At 45.3% G+C, this 21990-nt stretch overlaps 1 protein-coding gene across 1 annotated transcript in view; it reads left to right on the top strand.

Moving 5' to 3' along the window:
- The window catches only part of LOC123171167 (E3 ubiquitin-protein ligase ATL4-like), a 106529-nt gene that overhangs the window by 56963 nt on the left and 27576 nt on the right, over nucleotides 1-21990 (top strand). The gene's annotated exons all lie outside the window — the stretch shown is intronic.

The raw sequence follows: 21990 nt of genomic DNA on the forward strand, positions 1-21990 counted from the left end.
TCTGACTCCTTGATCACATTTGGTCCAAGCAACTGACGGTCTCCAACTTCATCCCACATCAACGGTGTCTGGCTCCTTCTCCCATACAAAGCTTCAAAAGGGGCCATCTTCAAACTAGCTTGGTAACTGTTGTTGTATGAGAACTCCGTGTAAGGTAGATTATCATCCCTACTAGATCCATAATCTAGTGCACACGCTCTCAACATGTCCTCGAGAATCTTATTGACTCTCCCGGTCTATCCATCTGTCTGCGGATGAAAGGCTGTACTGAACTCTAGCCTAGTACCCAAAGTCCGGTGCAGCTGATTCCAAAACTTTGAGGTAAACTGTGTTCCTCTATCTGATACGATGGTCCTCGGAACTCCATGTAGACATATGATCCTGGTCATATATATCTTGGCCAACTTCGCACTTGTATAGGTGGTTTCACTGGGATAAAGTGAGCCACTTTGGTCAAGCGAATCATCTACTACCCAGATAGAATCATATCCCGATCGGGTTCTGGGAAATCCGGTAATGAAATCCATGCCAAGCTTATCCCACTTCCATTCGGGTATCGGCATAGGCTGTAGTAATCCTGCTGGCTTCTAATGCTCTGCCTTTACTTTCTGCCATACATCACCTACGACTACATACTCCGCAATATGATTCTTCATACCAGTCCACCAGAACCGCTCCTTCAGATCCAAATACATCTGTAGCGACCAGACCTCAAATGGCCTGTGCTGCTGTGCACCAGTGTCACCCCTGGATCAGTAATGCTGACACACACAGTACAAATGGAGGATTTATAACAGAGTAGCAATCACACACTTATTACATCGGATATCTCCATAGAGACTAAGTATGATAAACATGGCTTAAGGTCATCTAAAACGATAACAGTGGAAGACTTGGAAGATAAGTGAGTCCATCAACTCCAGCGGCATCACTGAGTATAAGACCACGACCTAAGGCACCTTACTCGTCGTCTGAAAAGTCTGCAACATGAAACGTTGCAGCCCGAAAACGGGTCAGCACATAGAATATGCTGGCAATGTAACACATAGAGAGCAATGAACAATAATAATGCTATACTACATGCATATATGGCTGGTGGAAAGCTCTATGGTTACATTTTTGCGAAAAGCCAATTTTATCCTACTTCAGAAGGAATAAATTTTATTTAACTATCATGGTGGTTGTGAAACATTGAGATGGTTGACAGCATCTCAATCCCAATTAAAAAGATCATCAATAACCCAACAAAATTAATTAGAAGTAACATAGTGTTGAGATTCACATGATAACCCAAGTACTAGATACTCAAGTTGTCCATAACCGGGGACACGGCTAATCATGATCAGTTTGTACACTCTGCAGAGGTTTGTGCACTTTTCCCACAAGACTTGATCTCCTCCGTTGGATTACTCGCACTACATGGTGTTTGAGTAATGGATGACCAAGACACAGTCTTTCAGAAGTGTTTGCACCTTACGTATGGGTAGACCGTTACACCTACTTTCCCCTACATCTGCTAGTCTACCACTGTAAGAATTCACACAACTTAGTCAACTATGCTAGAGCCCATAATAGCTTGCGGCTGCACACGGAAGTTTCTAGCATGAAAAATCTCATGATCCCTTTGAACCTGGGTGGCGGTCCAAAAGAAAAACAGGCAATCCTGGAATACCCAGGTACCTCAATCCACCCAGATGTGAGTTTAAGTTGCCACCTTAAGTAAACCATTAATTAACAATCTCACATCTGTCATGAATTTCACTCAAACCCAATCCACGTCTACGAGCATAGCATGGCAATAATAAAAGCAACGTAGAAGTAACTCCCAAGGGTTTGAATAGAAAACAGGTAATAGGTACTACCTCAACTACTTCCCAATACCCACAGTTTATTAGATCCTAATCATGCAATGTGTTTGAAGGAATAGATCTAATGCAATAAAAACTGGGTATGAACGGGGTATGATCAAAGTGTTACTTGCCTTGCTGATGATCCGCAAAACCTAGCGATTCGAAGTAACAAGCGGCACACTCCGGGTACTCTATCGCAAAAAAACAAGCATACAATCAGTACTCAACTAATGCACAGGTAAAACTCGAATGAAAGATCCAACCAGAAAGTTCAACTTAAGAACTCCGGTTTGCAAAAAGAATCAACTCGAAAGAAGCAACGAAAGTCAAACGGCGAAAGAAAGAAACTTCGTTTAGTAATCTGGATCTAGGTCAAATTTTACTGTAGCAAAAACTTGTTTGAGTAGGTTAAATGGAAAGAGAATTTCGAGACGAAACTCTAGGCGCTTGAATCACCTGATTCCGATAAACGAGCGAGAAGTTAAATAGAAACGAAGATTCGATCAGAAATCGAATCTGAGAAAATAACGAGAAAATCCGCCGAAAAAGAAAAACGGACGAACGGTTAAAGAACGGACGTTCGTTAACAGAGAAAAACCGACGAACGCGTTCGTTAAAACGAACGGTTCGGTGAACGCTCGTAAAATAAGAAAACCGAAAAAAACCGATCTAGGGTTTTTTTTAAACGAAGGGTTTTTTTTTTAAAAAACCGGTCAACGGGGCGAAGTCTACCTCGTCGGGGTAGAGCTCCGGCGGGGCTCCGGCGAGGGGTGGCGAGGGCGGCGGGGCTTGGGCTCGGGGGGGCTGCGGCGGCGGCGGCGCGAGGCGGCGCGTGCGGGCAGCGGCGGCGCGGCGCGTGCGGGCGGCGGGTGCGGCGGCGGCGGTGAGAGGGAGGAGGCGAGGGGGGGATATATATGAGGGGGGTGCTTGGAGGAGGGGCAAAGGCGGCGGCGGGCGGTGTGTCCGAGCCGGACTCCGGCGGCGGCGGGCGGCGTGCTGCGCGAGGAGACGACGGGCGGCGCGGGCCGTCGGCTGGGCCTTTGGCCCAGTCGGCGCGGGCGTTTTTTTTTTTAAAAATAAGTTCCGCGAAGAAAAATGCGTAGAAAAATAAATATAGATCAGAAAAATATGAAATAAATTTTCCCCGTCTAGTTAGAAAATCTATAATAGGGTGAACATTTTTAAAATCACAAATAAATATTTTGAAAACATGCATATTTTTAAATGCAATAAAAATTACAAATAAAATCCAAATAAATTTCAAATAATGATTTTAACATTTTTCCTCTAGTATTTCAATATTTTGGAGAAGTTATATTTTCTCCTCTCATTTATTTTAAGAATGAAATATTTTTCCGGAGAGAAAATAATTAAAACCAAAATCCTCGTCTTATTATTTGATAAAAATCAAATATGAAAATTTAAGAAAAATCCCCAACTCTCTCCGAGGGTCCTTGAGTTGCTTAGGATTTATCGAGGATTTGTCAAAATGCAATAAAACATGATATGCAATTATGATCTATGTATAACATACCAAATTGGAAATCAATATGCCTCCTGAAGTATTAACTTCCTGATCTTTGCATTATTGGGCACATATACACGGTCCTCGAACCATAAGGTGTCGTGCTCATCCTTAGGAAAACCCTTGGCCTTTCCTTTGCTCATCCTCTCTTTTACCTCATCAATCTCTTTGTCATCCTTCTGAGCTTCACGGATCTTTCCCAAGAATGTAGACTGAAGTTCCCTTGCTGCAACAAAACCTTTGGGAACAATCTCCAACCGAAGTTCCCTGAGATCCTCGGCTAACTCCTTTGGTAATCCTCCGATTATGAGGGTATTCGTCCTTGTTTTCTTTACGGTTGTGTCCTATTTCTCCACAAAGCTTGTATGCACAAGGTTTCTTCATATCCTTTCCATAAGGCCTCAATTTCTGGGACACAAGCCAAGACTTTAACAAAGTCCACTTAAATTCCTTCGAAGTGGTTACTCCTTTCCATCCATTCATGGTTTGGCACATCCTCTACCAGGTAGTGGCACCTCTTTCAAAGCACTCAAGAGCATGCTGGGTCATATCCTTTTCGGCTATATGTTATTCTCCATGTGATCCTCCATGTTCTGAATCCATCGGTCCGTCTCCAATTGACTTATCGGTCCCAGAACTGTGAGTTCATCTCCATTCATCCTCTATTGGGTCCATGGGTTTGATGTGAGTTAAGAGAGATAGAGAGGATTGCACACAATACAAACAAAAGTTTTAAAAAGTCAGATTTTATTAGTGGCTGTCGGAAAAACATCAAACAATTGACAGCTCACAATCGTCGCATCTAACGTAAGTATATAACAGGGGTTTGGTCTTCTAAGGGTCAACGTCGCCAAACTCTTCAAGCCTTGTTCATGTCTTCGATGGCTTCTTCCAATCGTGTTTGTCATTCTCAAGTTCTTTTGCCAGATCATCTCTGTTGTCGCAAAGTCTCTCGTGACGTCCTTAAATGTTCTGGAGTTGCATTCCAAACTTCTGGGTTTTAACAACCTCGACATGAGCCATGATCCTACTATCCTTCAGTTCCTGACAACTCTCCGGTATCTCGAGGTTTTGCTCCTCCAGATTGGCTACTTTCAGATTCCGGGTCCTGAGTTCTTCACGAACGCTTCCTTATCAAATACTGCTTCCTGCAGGTCCATCTTAACTTCTTGATGTAACACTCCAGATCCTGGCGATACACTAGCTAAGGTTAAAACTTCGTCTTGCTGATAGGTGCTCCATCAGCTTTCTTGTCATCCAATCCTTCCAAAGAAATACATGCTTAACTTAGCACGGTGGCAATAGCATAAGCGGGCGTTAAAATCATGGATAGCCATGTGTCTGCTCTTGTCATTTCCATGAGCTATCATTCCATAGTTGATATCTCCTGTCTTAGGGTTCTCTTGACAAAAACTTTTGAGTTCTAATGCTCCATGCTCCGGTCTTTCTCCGATACAGCTTGATCTCGGGTAGTGACAGCTTCTATAGTCTACCAAGTTCCATAAGGGGTAGCCTTCCTAGGTCATACAAATCTGGGAATTCTTCAGAGCCTTCAAATTCTCCTAGTCTTCGGAGTTTTCAACCGTTGAGGTTTCCATTATTCTAATGCATGGTAAAATCTTCTTCATTCCAAAGTGGTCTTAGCTGTCCAATATCTTGTACTTCTTAGAGTGGTCTCATCCGTCGAATCCTCGTGTGGTCAAATGGGGAAAGGGGTATAGTCCCACTAAAAAGGGAATTTTTGAATAAGCTCAGAAGAGAAGAGAGGTAAAAGATCCTTTTGAAAAAAAAATGAAGTTGTAGAGAAAAGTCTTTCCTATGGGCTTGCCAGTTTCTAGGGTCACGTCGTACAGTCAACCTGGCTCTGATACCATCTTGTAGCGACCCGACCTCAGACAGTCAAGTCTCTGTGCTTAAGTGTCATCCCTGGATCGGTATGCTGACACACACAGTACTCGAGGATTTATAACAGAGGTAAATCACATGTACAAAATAACGTAAATACTATTACCTCAATCCAAATAGCGGAAGTAAGAAGGTTGTGGATTCCCATCAACACCAACGGCAAAGTTGAGTGTAGAAATCGTAACCCTAACGTATCACTTACTCGTCGTAAGATTCCTGCAACATGAGACGTTGCAGCCACAAAGGGTCAGTACATTGAATGTACTGGAAAATTCACACCATAGGATAATGATGAATAATAACAATCACTATATGCATATTTGGCTGGTGGAAAAGCTCTATGGTTAACATGTTTTTGCGAAAAGCCAATTTTTCCCTACAACAAAGGAATAAATTTTATTTAACTATCATGGTGGTTGTTAAACATTAAGAAGGTACCTCCAACTCAATCCCAATTAAGAATGTAATTAAACCCAATCAAAGTTAAATTAAAGTAACACGATGAGATACACATGATAATCCAGGAACTAGATACTCAAGATGTCCATAACTAGGGACACGGCTAATCATGATTAGTTTGTACACTCTGGAGAGGTTTGCGCACTTTTCCCCACAAGACTTGATCTCCTCCGTTGGATTTCTCGCACTACTTAGTGTTTGAGAAACGGATGATCGAGACACAATCTTTCAAAAGCATTTACTCTCTACTCCGGGCAGACCGTTACACCTACAATCCCCCTATATCTGCTAGTCCACCTCTTTAAGAGCTCACAAAATTTACTCAACTATGCCAGAGCCCATAATGGCTTGTGGCTGCACACGGAAGTTTCTAGCATGAATAATCTTATGATCCCTTTGAGTCTGCGTGGCGGTCCATATGATGATCACATGGGTACTCCAAGATATCCAAAAATACAGGCAACACTGGGTTCTCCAGGTGCCTCAATCCACCCAGATGTGAATTAAAGTAGCCACCTTAAGTTGAACCATTAATTAACAATCTCACATCTGTCATGAATACTCTCAAACCCAATCCACGTCTACGAGCATAGCATAGCAGTATAAGCATAACGTAATAGTAACTCCCAAGGTTTGAATGCAGGGCAATAGGTTCCTACCTCATCAACTACTTCCCAATACCCAAATGTTATCAATCCTACTCATGCAATGTTTGAGGGTGAAACTAATGCATGAAAACTGGGTATGGAAGGGATATGATCAAAGTGTGAACTTTCCTGCAATGTTGACGAAGATGACTTGCACTCATAACTCCTGATAGTTCTACTCGTCACACTCCGTCAATCTATCGTAAGCAAGCAATAGTAACCACACATAAGCAATCACTCAAAAGATCGGAGAAAACATCTCGGGAAACTTTGAAAGCAAGCAAACAACTCTTGCAACATAAAACAATTTCTAACAGTACCAAAATTATGTCAATTTGGCATTATCAGAAATTTTAGGTCAAGATCTTTAATTTGCGAAAAGAATCAATTAAATCGGAGTTATAAAACTCAAGTTACGATCAAACGAACTTCAAATACAAATCTGTTTGAATTCAAAATTTAAAAATTTCAAAAATAAGTTTGAGTTGGATTACTGGATAGAGGGGATTATAACGAAGAAGTGGGCGTTGGTTTCATTGGATTTGGATAAGCGAGTAAAAAGTAGTGATCGTTTGAAAATCAGGGACTGAACTGTGTATAAAATATTCACGGATGGGTCCCTGGCCGAAACCTAAAATAAAAAGAAAAATCCTATCGAACGAAAGTTCGCTACAGAATGCTAACGAACGAAAACCATTCACTACAGAACCCTAACTAACGAACGCTCGCAAAATAATAAAAACCTAAATAACAAACCGATCTAAAAGAATAAAACCGATCTATATAAAAAGCCGAAGAAAAACCGGGGCGGTTTAAATTGGTTTATACCGGTTCGAGGGAAATAAACCGAAGGCGGCGGTTACTCCCGCGAGGCAACGGCTCCGGCGAGTGCGAGCGTCAGCGGCTGTGCGAGGCGGCGGGGCGGATGGCGACGGCGGGGTGCGGCAAGGCGGCGCGGGTAGCGGCGCGATGCGGCGGTGGCGAGGTGCGGTGCTGCGAGGAGCGGCAAAGTGCGGCGGCGGTGGCGTGACGCGAGGGCGGCGGCGCGGCTCGGAAAGAGGAGCGGGCGGGGCGGCTCGCGGGGTATTTAAGGAGAGGCGAGGCGTGGAGGAGGGGGCGGGGCAAGGCGGCGGCGGGGCGTAGCCGAGCCGGACTCGGCGGCGTGCGGCGGCGGGAGTCGTCCCGTGCTGGGGGACGAGGTGGACGAGCAGCGTGGGCTGGGCCGTGGCCGGGCCTGGGAGCTGGGCCGGCCCAGTCGGCGAAGAGAGAGTTTTTTTTAACATTTTTTTAAACAAAGAGAAAAAAGAAAGAAAATGAAAATAAAGTAAAATATTATATAGGCATATAATATATCAAAATTTTCAGAAAAAGATTTTCTACAACTTGAACATTTTTGTCAAGTCAAATAAAATTGATAAAAATTCAAATAATTCAAAGAGTGCTACTGCCCTACTAAAATCCAATAAAAATCATTCTAAAAATACCAAAATGATTTCAAATTTATTTATCTCCAATTTTTCTGATGTAGGGAATCATGTTACCCTATTTTCCATATATTTTTATTTTGGAGAAAAATAATTTGAATAAAACCCAAATAACTCCAAATTGAAAATAATTTCAATAGGACTTTGAATTTGATCCTTTGAAACTCCCAACTCATATTTCATATAATTTGAAGAAGTCATTTTATCTTCTCTCGTGAAAATCATTGAGTTGCATAAAGTTTCGGAATTGGAAATATTTTCAAATGAAATTCAAATATTTTCAACACCCCTTGTCATTTAAATAAATGGTTTTGTGTTGAAAAGCATTTAAATTCATGGAGATCATAAAAGCAAAATGAATGTTTGGGAAAGTCCTTTTATTCCCTCTCATTTAACTTTCAAAAAGTTTCGAATTTCACTCAACTTCACACAATCAATCATATCTATCTATTTATTATAACATTCCAAAATTTAGAATTTTGGGATGTTACAGGTGGACGACGACGAGGCCTAGGAAGGGGACGACACGGAGCCGGGGAAGATGCGGCAGTGGATGCCCACGTGGAGAGGAGTACGAGGGTTCACTGTTTTGGCTGTGGTGTGAGGCTGCCGTCCCCGCAGGGCCTGGCTAGCGATGGGAGTAGTAGGGGGTGGTGAGGCTTCCGTGGCAGCACAGCCGGCCACGGGAGGCAGGAGCAGGCGGTCTCGCCGCGCTGGTTTGGGCGGCTGGTGCAAGAAGATCATCGATTGAAGAAGCAGCAGGACCGTTCGATTCAAATCCAACGGTCACTGCTGCTAGAATTGTTTGTTGAATAAGTTGACAAGCCCTACGTACGTGTCAACTTAGTAGGCCGACAGGTCAGCCTCCCAACTGGTGCGCCCCAGATGTCAGTGGGAGGAATCATTTTTTTCTCGTAATAAGGAGGCAGTTGATTGCGTGCGACCAGGCCAGCGGAGGGAGTAGGGTGGGCCGGTGAAGCCTGCGCGGCATCACAGTGGGCCACAAGAGGTGGGAGCAGGCAGTCCCGCCGGCGCTAGTTTAGGCGGCTGGAGCAGGAAGATCAGAGATTGAAGAAGCACGTCGGTTGTTGGATGGACATCCAACAGTCACTACTGCTAGAATCGTGTGTTTGTTTTGCGGGGTGCTAGAATTGTGTGTTGACTGACAAAGCCTTGCGTAAACAAGTCAGCCTCGAAATCTATGGCGTGTACAGACCATTTGCTATTATTTTTATAATTTTACTTGTTTTCTAATTCATATGGAATTTATTGCAGCCCATTTTCCATTTTTAGAATTGCTGCCCATTCACTGGTCAGTACTAGGGTTAAAAAATTGAAATAAATATGTGCGAAATTTTGAAAATTCGCAAATTTTTGCTTGGGAACAAAATATTCTTAATCGAAAAATTAGTAGCCATACTAAAACAAATTTAAAAATAAAGTAGTACTATGTCATGTTAAATCCAATGAAATATAAAATATCAGTGAAGAACAAAAACAAAAAAAGAACCTAATTTCCCATTTGCTATAATTTTTTGGAATTTTCAACCCCTTTGATATTACTTTTAATAGTCACTGACCATACTCTTTGGCCAGGCCGGAATGCATCCCTCCTCGTATTGAAAGATTTGCAGCCCAGTAAGTCGGAGAAAACAAATAGGCCTAGTTTGGGTATTCTTCAAAAAGAAATACTGGGCTACCTATTTTCCCAAAGAAAAAACTGTTGGGCTGGTCATGTTGTTAGACGGGCCGCAGAGACCGCACAACCCAGTTTATAGCCTGCTCCTCCGAATTAATACTGAATAAAAGTTGTGCAATTCGGTCGTTAATTGACTAAACATTGAAAATGATGTGGGTCCCAGATATCAGCAGGGTGGATTAGAGTAAAAAAATGAGGGGTGCATCTGAGTAGTAAAAGAGGCGCTTGCTTGTGTTCGGGAGTGGACCTGGTGGGTCCGTACTGTCATACTCACAACTACAGTCCTCTCCCGATTCACTATGTTGACAGGGCTCGACGGCGGCGCCGCGGCGAGCGCACCAAGGCGGAGGATAAAGTGCTGTCGCCAATGTGTTGGGCTGGGTTGGACATTCTTATTGAAAAATAAAAATGGACCGAAACTATTTACGACGTTGACTACGATTTGCATGGGTCCGCTAGTTGCAGGAAGAAAATGGTGGGAGAAAGAAGACTGGTTGCTATCTTTGCCCAAGAATAATATCGACTGAATGTAACGACACTATCATAGGAAATAATATCCTCCTGTTAAATCGTGAATTTAAAGAGCTGGTGCATGAGCATTTAGCTTTATTTATTTATTTACTTATTTATGTCTAGGGGAACATGAGCATGTACCTGGGCCGGATTCATGTGTGAGCCTCCCTTCCACTTAATTATGGGCTCCTCTATTGGGCCTTCATCAGTGGGCTGCATGTTATCAACAAGTGGAAAATGTGTTCCGTACCAAAAATAGTATGTGCTACGTACGGTACGGGGCACTAAAGGATCGGATTGTGTAACGACTTCCAAAACATTATGTTTGTCATTCTAACGACACATTTATTCAACCAACAGACGAAATATACTACTGATTGTACATTGAAAACAGCAGCAGCAGCAACCAGGGCTGGGGGTGCAACAAAAGCAGTAAGCAGGCCACAAGAGTAAAGATGCAGCTCTCTCTTCCAAACCAAACATCTGCCATCATTACAAAAGGGCAACCAAGAAAGAACAAGTGTATGGATCAAACTAAATAAATATCCTACTACACAAAGTGTACACATCTAACTAACTGGCTCAGTGAGACGTTACTATTTATTAAGCTGTGGAGATTGGCTGACGGCTTGAACCAGATGGGTGCTTGACGGGGGAAACTCCAGCCAGCAGGTTGAAGTCTGATACTTGCGACCCTCTCTCCTACTTTGGGCTGTAGAGCGTGGTGGCACATATAAGGGTATGGTGCATGCAGAGACGCATGGTATGCTATGTACACACAGTTTTGCCTGATGAATGAAACCGCGCTGCCATCATGATCTTTGCCATCGGTTATCTCCTGGTTAATCGGATAATTCAGTCCGAGAAATAGAGAGCGTGTACCAAGGCTACTTACAAGCCTCCAGTCAAAAATTCCTGAAGGCCCAAAGAAGCTAGGATCCTGCTCAAAGACCTTGCACTGGCTGTGATTATATTCCGTGAAACAACATGTCCGGTACGAGCGAACGATCATCAATCGTTCGCCATCGTCTGATCGAGCCAGGAACCACCTGCAACTGCCATTCCGCTTTTCTTTGAAAGGTTCTGGGATTAGGAAGGGTAGGGACACCAGGCGGCCTACAACATCATATCAAGTTGGAGTCAATTAAAAAAGGGCTCTTAATGTAGTCAATCTTAAGAATAGCATGTTATGAGCATGAATATTTTTCAGTAAATGTTGACAGTAATATAAGCAAGCCATCATGATATCATAGGAAAGTAACATACTGCTGTAACGGCCGTTTGTAGCGATGACTGGAGTAGGCCAGCAATATGTCCAGCCATAGAAGGAGTCGACAGCGTAAATGAAGCCCTTGTGTTCAATGGAATCAGTGAACCATGGAGGATGTATGATCCTGCGATGGACGTGCAGATTTATCCACTTACCGATGTGACCTGTCAGATAGGCGACACCGCGGTTGAAGAACGCAATTAGCCTGAAGTCTTTATAATTCGCAGATCTTGTGGGCACTTGGCAGATTACAACCTTGAGCAAATCAAACTTGGTATCATGTTGGCTACTATAAGATTTCGAGTATTCTGGGCCGCGGTGCCAAAGCAGTGCGGTGTTAATCGAAGGAAGGGGGATCAATCGCCGGGTGTAGACCTCCACGAGCATCCAACTGCCGCGACCGTCGACGAGCACCATCCAAGATGTGTTCATGCCGACCCATTACATACCGTTAATGTAGTTGATCGTGAAGGGGATCAAATCGCAGTCAAGGGGGTAGATGCTCGCCACCCTACGATCGTTATGCTGCGTGACACGCCGTTTCTGAATATCAGGCGGCATCAGCAAGCAAGGAGCTGGCTTAAAAAGCTCCGGCCTGAGGCCTTTGAGTAAATGGTACTGCCCCGACGAGCACGCGGCGAGCGGCATGGTACTGAGATTGTCCACACGCGAAACAATGAGCTTGATTACCTTTGTGGGGAGTGAATTCCAGCCACTCTTTTGGCGGACGCTGCTCGGTTCTGCCATTGTTAGTGCTTGGGTTTCGGACAAGGGGTGAGGCGCCTTAGTGGGGATGGAAGATTGGACGAGATTATGTGCAGACAAAGATGGAGAAGCGAATATGTGCGGCGGGAAGTGGACAGGTGATGATGACTACAACACGCCGCTTGAGTTACGAGACACATACCAGCAGCCTAGGGTCATATCGATGCCAGACAACTTGCTTGAGTGATCATAGTACTGGTACTCCCTACAGTACCTACTAGTATGCCCTAACTTGCTTGAGTAGAGTAGTAGTGGAGTACGACTGGAGGAGTACTATATTCTAATCTAAAATAGTTACAAAGTTCAATGCCCGAGTGTGGAACGACTACGAGCCGCCATCGGTGCTAACTCCAATCCCGAGCAAACGTTCGCTGGGAGACATGGCAGGTGCAAACGCCCACGACGCAGTTACAGTACATGTGTAAGGGTGGCGGTTTTGTCAAATACTATGGCTTAAAAACAGGGCACCGTTGGATGGAAATCTCACGGTTACGTGGGATTTGCCAGGATTGAGCTCGTGGCGAACAATCGCCAGATATCATTACTAAAAAAAAGGTTAAAACACCCGGGGCTAGAACTTGCACCGGCTGACCACTAACAATGATACTAACATAGTTGTAAAATTGTCAAAGACCGTGTCTACGTGGTGTTTGGAATTATATGCAGAAAAATTAGCAAGATGCCCGTGCATTGCACGGAACATGAAGATGCATTTTTTTACAAAACACCTGTCGTGATAGACCCATGCAGGAGTAATCCCATGTGTAAAAACTAATGATATCTTGAGAATTTTATCGGAAAATGGTATGTCGACCATTTCATCGAAATAATGATATCTCGAGAAAGATGATAGATAAGGTGAGGAGGAGTCGGGCGTGGTGGTGACTGGTAGTCGGACTGGGCGGAGGCATGGGGATGGACGGCATCAGCAGCAGCCACCATGCCAGATTGTTCCAGAGACTTCCTTTTTTAATTGCTCAACAATGAGTTTTCGGGAGATAAGGATGAACGAGGCAAGGCCTCATCTGTAAAATGTGGTGAGAGGCGCGGGTATCTTTTGTAAATTGTCATTGTTTGTTTTCTATCCGTTAGATATAGATCGAACAGTCTATATTATAAGATGGCAGGCACACCATCATCACCAACTCAGTTTTTTCTCTACTCCTACTCCTATAAAAGACTCAGTTGGTGATGATGGTGTGTCTGCCATCCGCCATTTCCGACCATTAGATCTGCATCTAACAGCTGTGATGTAAGTTGTGGACTTTTGCAACAATTCCCACTTCTCTGCTCCAGTTTACACAAAACCCCTTAGTATCTTGAAACCAACCACATTCCTCCCTTACTTCGTCAAAACAGCCCAAAGAATATATTTGGAGTGAAACATAAGATATTTTTAGTGATATGTATATCAAAACTAAATTGTTTTCTTTCAAATTTTGTATTATGTTTTATTCTAATTTGGATCCGTTGCAACGGACGGGCTCATTGTTGTAAAGGTTTATCTCTTGCATTGTCCGCAATGAACACCTAGTGTACTGGTCCGGGCCGGATGGTCGCGCGCGATGACCTGAGTTCGAATTCTGTCCTAAACTTTAGCTTTTTATATATTTTTTTAATATATACTTCGTTCGCTACTGTACTGGTAGTGGAACCTATAGAGTACTTAGAATACAAATTAAGGATGGATTTGTTTCGTTTTAACTTGCTGTACGAATCTGTAGCCAGCCTGCAAGTCATGTACACTGTACTGACAGTGGAACCCACAGAGTACTTAGAATACAAGATTAAGGATGGATTAACTTTTTATAGAGGGAGAATTATACATGCAATTAACTCAAATGGATTGGACGTGACTCTATTATTCTCCAACGAAAACCGGCAAATTTCCTGCCGCGGGCCGGAGTAGGTTTCTCGGTTTGCATGCGGGTTTAACGGAGGGGTTTGATGAAGGCGAGGAGGCATCTTCAGCCGGGCGTGCAGCGGAGGGCGCGGTACTATTCGATTTGACAGCTACAACTACTATATTATAAAAAACAAAGAAGAGTAGTAGAGATAGAGATAAGAGTAGAGACTAGGGAGAAGCACCATCTACTACTTCGTGGGCTACTCTTGCGCTCCATTCGGCGGCCGCAACGTCCCCTACAACCACTCCCTCCTGCGCTCCATTCTGCGGGCGCTGTTGAAATTTGGGGAGTGCACTCTCGCGACTGCTGTCAGCGATGACTTCACCGACGATGACTTGTTCCCCGACCTCGGCAACCTCTTCCTCATCGACATGGGTGACAACCTCAACGCCAATGGTGCTGCTCCCGTTGCACCGTATGTGTTTCTGTCCTTCCTATTCGAAATCATGGTAGAATTCATGTTTCTAGTCTGTGTCCTAGATTCAATCTGTTCATCTACTATGCTAGTCCACATGATTAGTTTAATCTCTGTTATAGCCGGCATGATTTATTTTGTGCTTATTCGGACTAAATCTCGTAGTACCTTGCTCATCTATTCAACTGGCGGAACATCCCCTACATCCACTCCCGTTTCATGGACGGCCTGATCGATGCCTCCAAGGAGCCCTTCGTCTACTCCTATGAGTGTCCGATGCCGTTTTGGGCTCGCCGGCGGACATCGTGCATCACCTCATGCAGGCGTGCGGCGATCACTACTGGCCCTTGGCAGATAACATCAAGTACGAGACGTGCTACCCGTTCACCATGGCGGAGTCGCTGGAGGATCACCACCGCCTGTTAGTCTCGAAGGAGGACGACAGCGTCTTCCTCTTGATCGCGGGCACCGGCGAGGCCCGCATAGGCCGCCGCCCCGTCTCTGTAGTGGGCGTCAGGGGCGACGCCGCTGACGGTGTCCTGGACTAGGGGGTACTCACCACATCATCTCCCGTTCAGTTGGATTGGGACGAGGACCCCATGGCCGTTTACTCATGGGCCAGTTCGAACAGCCGAAGACATATACGAGGAAGATTCCACAAGACTTGGTGATCAAGACAAGGACTCCTCTCCACCGACGTATTCGACAAGGACTCTTGTTATCCTTGGCCTCTGGTATGTTATATAAGCCGAGGCCAGGCTAGTCAATAGATGATTATGACATTATTCATTATACCTCTAGGGTTTGGACCACAACATATGGTCTCGAGGTAGATCAACTCTTGTAACCCTATATTCATCAAGATCAATCAAGCAGGAAGTAGGGTATTACCTCGATAGAGAGGGCCCGAACCTGGGTAAACATCGTGTCCCCTGTCTGCTATTACCCATCGATCCATGACACATAGCTTGGGACCCCCTACCCGAGATCTTCCGGTTTTGACACCGACAATGGTGCTTTCATTGAGAGTTCCGTTGTGTGATCGGCAAACGATCGATGGCTCGTCCGCAGATCAACTGCGACGCCGGCATCTTCGTTGCCGGCTCGACTGGTCACCTTGGCTTGACCGAGGACCGCGCTCCATCTCCGATCGTCATGTTCGGACGGGGGCCTTCATCAACATAAACTCCGATCTATATCAAGATCATGGAGGAATCATCCACGGAGCTCGGAGGATCAACGTCAACATTGCCCTCGGGCGACCATGCTGTTCTTCCGAACAGCGAACTTGTATCCGCTACCACCACCTCCTCGAGCATCACTTTTACGATTCCTTTGGTGGAATTGTGCGGAATCGAGTCTACAACAACCATGCAAAATTTCGTCGAGTTCCGATGGAGGAATCTCCGGCAATCTACTATATACCGGAGCCCTGTCAAATCTGGACGGGAATCTGGACGAGTTTAGGGCGTGGCCTCCAGCACCTAGTTCGGACGTCCTTTGGAAGATCCAACCGTTGATCGGCTGCAGAATTTCTATATCTACTACCCCACAAAATTTCAGCTCGATCCGACCGTCCAAACTCCGGGAACCTTCCGATTAGTGCATCACTTTTCGGATCTGTTTTCTGCGCGAATACGGATCCGACCAGAATTCATGTTTCTTTATGAACGTGATATTGGACAACCTTTTTAAAGGAATTTTCTTCTATGGTATTGTGCGTTGTTTTTAACACGTGCCCATAAAATTTTAAGCCTTCTTTGATGCACTCTTCACCATCGCGCTGGTGTCACACCAGTCCGGTAACATTGCTCCACGTCTGCCGACCTGCGCTAGACGGATCGTTGCTTCATCGAGCCGAGCCTAACCTTATCGGATCATCAGCTCGGCAAGCCGAACAAGAGTTTGGCATCGCGAAGGATAAATCATCACCAACACCATCGCCCCACGGATTTCACGGGTGAGGCGCGCTGACATCGCCGCTCGGTCACTTCATCAATCCGGCATTGACCGCGTCACAAGTTATGACCAGCGTCGTCATGGCCGCACTATTGCTTTTTCAAAGCCGATGTCCATCACGTCGAACTGCTTCAACACCTCGGCTGACATGGCAGCTGCAACGTCTCCTTACTGGCCCGCTCCGTCATCTCGGTAGACCAAGGACTTTGCTATTTCTTCATCAACATGCTCCGGTGACTTCGGCATCACCAGCCGACCAACTTCGTCACGTTAGCTGGACCGGGGGCTTTGCCTCGGCGAGCCCACCTTTGCCAGCATCGCCATGCCATCGCTTTATCGCCCATCAGGCAATGGGTGTGCGGATCGAGTCCCAATGTTGGGAGTAACATTTCTTTAGATCGCTACAACAGATAAACCAGGTGCTATTAATCCTAGTATATTTTCTTGCTTGGGTTTATTTTTCCCAAGGAATTATTACTCTGGTTTGTTTCATCATCTGTACACAGGTCTATCAAATGGTGGCCGCATTAATAACAGTCGCGTGGTGGTTCGGTCAGTTCCCGTATACAGTTCGGCGAATTCCGCATCTGGAACTCAGACCGACCTGCGAATTCAGGCTTGGCCACGCCTACACCGCGTCACGCCGACGCCCTGCATCGACATGACTTCGGCGCCAGGCCACGTCTCTTTCAATAAATTATTTTTGTGAAAAGCAATTATCTTTTTTGGACCGCACTATTTTATGCGTGTAGGTGATCGACTTCGACTGCGTCATGCGGTCACTTTGGCAAGCCAACGTTGTTGTCCCAATCGGCTCGCGTGATCACCTAGTTGGTCGAATCGCCATACCAACATGTTCGGTTGTCTCGGGGACTTCGGCATCGCTGAGAGAGCTCTACCTCATCGAGTGTTCGACACACGGGCCATATTTCTTTTATTACTCACTTTGCGTAAATTATTAATTATGCAACAATTTTTTTATTATTCCTATTATCTCCGGCTTGCATGATTTTCTGTGCACAGGTAAAGGATCCGGGTCGGGCAGCACTGTCACCTCGGCGTACCGACGTACCACGTCACCTCGACTGGACCGAGGGCTTCGTCATTACTTCATTAAGCCACGCCGGGGACTTCGGCATCACACTGTCGGCCTGCATTGGCCGTACTATGTCGCCACTTCGGAGTGCCGAGCTCTTCGCTCCGCCACCTCGGGACCGGCATGGGGGTTGGGACCTTGTCCCGCCATAAGCTCGGGCCGTGCATCGACGCTGAGCACATTAACCAGCTAAGTCGCTTCCATGCTTAAAAACCTTTAGTTTTAAATTTCGTTCGGTTCGACCAAGCATTATGCTTTTTTGATAAAAAGTCAGTTGCGAAAAACTTTCTTTGTCAAAACCTTGTTTGTTGCAAGCAATTCAAATACCCCGTTTACTTGGGGGCTTCCTTTATGAAGCCTTTCCTCTCGCATATGATTATACTTGTACGGCTTCGTTCCTTGTTCGTGTATTACGCCACAATATGCACCATGTTGACTTAAGTGTTTCGCAAGCTGGGTTGCCTGGCTCCTGTGCTTACCCCTACGTTCCCGATTGTACGGCCAGGCGGTAAAGGGATCACCTCTGCGATTGTTACTACCGGGTCATCCGATTTAGTACCTCAGACTGGGTGAAGCCGAAAGCTAGCGCTCTTATTGTTTTCAATAATGGTCGGCACACAACGGAACTCATGAGTACAAAAAATCTATTGCACAAGTCACATAGTAACAATGAGCAACCGAAGAAAGGTATCGGTGGAGGTACTATTTTCTTCGAAGATGCTTCTTACACTTCGTCAGTAATATAGCATAAGTTCCCTGAGCGCGCCTTGACTGTTACAGCCTTATGGCCGAATTGCCTGGTTATCGGAAACACCGTCGATGCTTTCGATAGGTGGAGTACATGACACTTTTCGGTCCTTGACCGAAGAGGGAGAAGCCGACGGTCGGTTAAGATGCGTTTAAAGTTCGGGTGAACACAGATATGATATAAGTACATCGATACATACAATCATTATACATAAAATTCTTTCACCCAAGTCACTTGAGGGCTCTTAAAATTTATATGAGCTGTTTTATAGTAAATGTGTTTTCTTCTTGGTCGTTGCAACGTCTTTTTCTACCACTCCTTTTTTGACTCGAGTGTATGGTTAATAGCCGGATAGCCTGTCTTCTCTCTAAAAAGCCGCTCGAGTTTAGTTCGCTAAACTGGCCTCGAAGAAGTACTCCGCCTTTGGGATAAGGAGCTCGAAGCCGTAGGCTGGCCCGTTTGAAGTGTTGAGATCAGGTGTGTTATGTTAAAGCACGACAGAAGCACAATTTTTTCTTTTTTCCAATTTCCGGATTGGCACCAAACACTTGATCTTGTTCGGACGTCGAGTTTTTACTGATAATTTTTTGTTTTCCAAGCTTATGGCACTTTTCAACTATTTGTGTGTTTTCAGCACAAGACTCGCAGTGCAACGCCGGACACCTTTAGAGATTCGGCAAAAACATTCTCGGATATTACTAAATATGCATCGGTTTCGAATTGTGTCTTCGGTCAATAGTTGGGTTGCCCGGCTCCTGCGCTTTCCTCCTATGTTCCGCTTTGTTCGGCTAGGTGTGCAAAGGGAGAACCACTGCAATTGTGCTTCCAGCTCACATGGTTAAGCACCTCAGTGGAGAAAGACGAACACTGACTGTCACAATATGCGTAAACTGGTCAGCGATCTGATGACTGTTAAATGACGGGCCGTTCATAACATTGGCCGAAGTGTTTACGGCTTGACCTCGGATGTCGCCGAACACTAATCGGGAGCTCATAGCTAGCTTCCCCAGTTTAAAGATCCTATGACTAAGTGAAATTTATAAAGCCTGCATATCTGATTGCCTCGTTTCCGCTAACACAACCGCCTTCGGGCACCGAGACATCGACTAAGGGTTGTCTTGTTATTGCGGAGACACCCTGCGTAGTATCTACAAAGGGGTAGAAGCCGACGATGGGCCACTTTCAACTGATAAACGGTCACAATGGAGTCAAAATAAACATATCATCATCATTTGTATTTAATATACAAGGGCTGCCTTCCATAATCATTGTTATAAAGCCATACATATGCATCAATTTGACTTAAGATTTTGGCCAAGCTGGGTTGCCTGGCTCCTGTGCTTACCCCTACGTTCCCGGTTGTTCGGCTAGGTGGTAAGGGGAGCACCTCTGCGATTGTTACTACCGGGTCATCCGAGTTAGTGCCTCAGACTAGGTGAAGCCGAAAGCTAGCAATCTTAAAGGGTCAAATTGGTCGGCAACGACGAAAGTAAAAATTTTGGTTCATTAATACCATAGAGTTCGGGAACTTTCGCCGAACTAAATCCTCAATATTTTCCTCCCACATTGATCGGAGGTGAGTTTTCATGATCATGATAAGCATGACGACCCAAAGAAAGGAACAGATAGCGGGACTATTTTCTTTGGAAGTTGTTTCTTACGTTAAAACGTAATATAACATATCTCTCCGTGTACCTTTGTTTATAAAACCGTATGACCGGATTGCCTTGTTTACCGTAAAACTTTGCCCTTGTAAAGGCTTTATAAAGTAGGAAAAACACTCCCCAGCTACTGGCCGAGGAGGTTTAAGCCGATGGTCGGTAAACAAAGTTTTGTACAATGCGGATCTGAGCATTAATGATGTAAAGGACTTGGATACATAGAATCATTACTCATAAAAACTGCGAGTAAAATCCATTTACTGCACTCCATCTTTTAAACCCCTTGGGGCCTACCTTGGCGAGCTTGGATTTCGACCAGCTCTAAGCTGTTTTAAGAGATCTTTATTCTCTTTCTGAGAAGCTTGTATTAAGCACAACAAAATTTTCTGTCAAACGGACTTCGATCCTTAATTCGGCTACCCGTGCCCACATTAAGGCTCGGGGGCTACTGGGCTTTGCGATCATTATTTACATATATTAAAGGGGCACATCGATCCCCTGATCTGGTGTTGCCACCCGACAAGTGGCTCGGGGGCTACTGCATTGCCTATTCAATGCAGAAAATTCAAAGTGCTCAGTGTTCGGCATAACCGAACTATGACAAGTACGTCTTCAGACGACAATAAGTACCATATGGGAATTATCCGGCATCAAGTTGATATATCACCGCGACTTCTCACGACCCTCTCTAAGGGGCCCGTCAACCGATCACTATTACCTCTAATATATTACACTGCGTTTCTATTCCTATGTATGCTGCCGAGCTAGGAGTTGATCCTCAAGCCGATTTCACGACCTGAGTCTCAGAAGCTACTAAGATCAGCGGTTTCATATTTTCCTTCAGGTGCATCTCGGATTTTAGGCCAACAGACACCTTGAGGGCTACTGGCAATACATGATGACAGCGAATAAATTGCACCAATCAAAAATATTAACGAAAAATTGGCCCACAGTCGGGGTGGTGGACCACCTCGGAAGCAGTCCGGCATAAAGCTCGGGCGCCAGTAGCTGGCTCCATAGAGGGCATTTCCGGCATTAAGCTCGGCTAAACTCCTTCAACTTTTTTGAACCAAGGTGATCTATGACACCTCAGATATAGTCCAGCATTGGAGCTTGGACATAGTCCGGCGTTGGAGCTCGGATACAGTCCGGCGCTGGAGCTCGGCTGTAACAATACTCTCCGGATACGGTCCGGCGTTGGAGCTCGGATACATTTCGGCGTTGGATCTCGGACGCAAGAGGACACTCCCGCCTGGGAACAACTTCAAACCCGAGGTGTGGCATAAAAATAACAAGGCATTGATAAAGGCCGAAGACTTAAAGGGCTCCTCCGATACCCGACGTGTAAACTTTTCGGATTCACTTCGGTGATCCTCAAGATTAAAGATGAGAAGATTTGTTGAACCAGTTTTCAAGACCGACGACCGAAGACGAAGAACATTTCGGAAGAACCGAGGAGCGTCCCCAACTTGAAGACCGGTTCAGGGGGCTACTGACGGTGTCCTGGACTAGGGGGTACTCACCACATCGTCTCCCGATCAGTTGGATTGGGCCGAGGACCCCCATGGCCGTTTACTCATGGGCCAGTTTGGACAGCGGAAGACATATACGAGGAAGATTCCACAAGACTTGGTGATCAAGAAAATGACTCCTCCCCACCGACGTATTCGACTAGGACTCTTGTTATCCTAGGCCTCTGGTATGTTATATAAGCCGAGGCCAGGCTAGTCAATAGATGATTATGACATTATTCATTATACCTCTAGGGTTTAGACCACAACATATGATCTCGAGGTAGATCAACTCTTGTAACCCTATGTTCATCAAGATCAATCAGGCATGAAGTAGGGTATTACCTCAATAGAGAGGGCCCGAACCTGGGTAAACATCGTGTCCCCTGTCTCCTGTTACCCATCAATCCATGACACATAGCTTGGGACCCCCTACCCGAGATCTGCCGGTTTTGACACCGACAGCCGTTGACGCTGACACTGACACGAGGCTGATGTACGGGTGCGTTCTCACTATTACTACCCCTTGGAGGTACATGGGCGGCGACACTGGCTACGTCGAGCTGACTAGGACTG

The sequence above is a fragment of the Triticum aestivum genome, chromosome 7D (genome assembly GCF_018294505.1).
Source record: "Triticum aestivum cultivar Chinese Spring chromosome 7D, IWGSC CS RefSeq v2.1, whole genome shotgun sequence".
Lineage (NCBI taxonomy): Eukaryota > Viridiplantae > Streptophyta > Magnoliopsida > Poales > Poaceae > Triticum > Triticum aestivum.